At 35.7% G+C, this 1106-nt stretch overlaps 1 non-coding gene across 1 annotated transcript; it reads right to left on the bottom strand.

The window, feature by feature from the left end:
• Positions 1-603: 603 nt before the first annotated feature.
• Positions 604-675, bottom strand: TRNAQ-CUG (transfer RNA glutamine (anticodon CUG)). The gene has a single exon. It is a non-coding gene; the product is annotated as a tRNA-Gln (tRNA).
• Between the last annotated feature and the right edge of the window lie 431 nt (positions 676-1106).

Here is a 1106-nt window from a genome sequence, read left to right as displayed (position 1 = left end):
TGAAATCGAATTCTATGTTGTATTACAACATTGTTCTTAAAATTTAACAACAAATTAAACGAATTTTTGTTCAAAATCCACTTACCTCACAAAGTGGATAATTTTCACAAACCATATGCATATTTGTGTTGTTAGAATACACTTAGAACAGTCACTATCTTCACTAGCTCTCCGGCTAGACTTTTGACCAACAATATGTGTTCTATTAAACTTAATATGTTTCACAAACAATAATCAATCAAAAAATGGACTGTATTCCTACACTTTTATTTTATTACACTTGTCAGCGATGCGAAATAATTGATACAAAATAAGCGAGCCATTCTACATGGCTGTCACAAACACAATTCTATCAATCAATTATCTTGTTGCCACACATAAAGTTCAAAACTAAAAGAAGAAAAACAAAAGGAATTTACGCTGTTTGCAACAATAAAATGAAGCAAACGACACCCACATAAACAACATGCAAGGTAACTTCTGTACCAATAAGCGTAGAGTTCGCAGTTTTTGAACTAAAATAATTCTAGTCTTGCATTTTTAATTATACGAGAGGAATGTAATCGTATCTCATCTAGCATCACCTAGATATCTAAAAGGTATAGGTTCCACAGAGATTTGAACTCGGATCGCTGGATTCAGAGTCCAGAGTGCTAACCGTTACACCATGGAACCTCCTTTCCCATCATGCTAGGAATCGAACCCGGGCCGCGTGGGTGAAAGCCACGTATCCTGACCACTAGACCACATGGGACTTGTTGGATAGGCGATAACCTGCCTACTTCAAATACTAGTCATGCAGAAGTAGGTCAGTTAGTTTTGTAATCGACCTGGTGTACAAGACGTTACAATACTATTTTGCTTATGCTCTTTGATGTGTAAAATAACATTTCTTACAAAGTAGTTTTTAAAAGTAGAAATAACATTGAATATAAATACAATACCTTATGCATAGTCGATTGGCAAAAATGTGCTGTCGGGTTTCTCATGTTCAATTTTAGATTTTGATTTGCGACACCTTCAATGGATTTATGTAGAACCCCACAGATCCACGGAAAGCAGTTCGAAGATGCTACTTGTTTACGAGATATGCCGTAATTCCTTGC

This window comes from Stegodyphus dumicola, chromosome 8, assembly GCF_044657685.1.
Source record: "Stegodyphus dumicola isolate Sdum_Otavi_A_Nest chromosome 8, ASM4465768v1".
NCBI lineage: Eukaryota > Metazoa > Arthropoda > Arachnida > Araneae > Eresidae > Stegodyphus > Stegodyphus dumicola.
The sequence above is the reverse complement of the archived record's forward strand: the minus strand, read 5'-3'. Positions and strand labels throughout refer to the sequence as shown.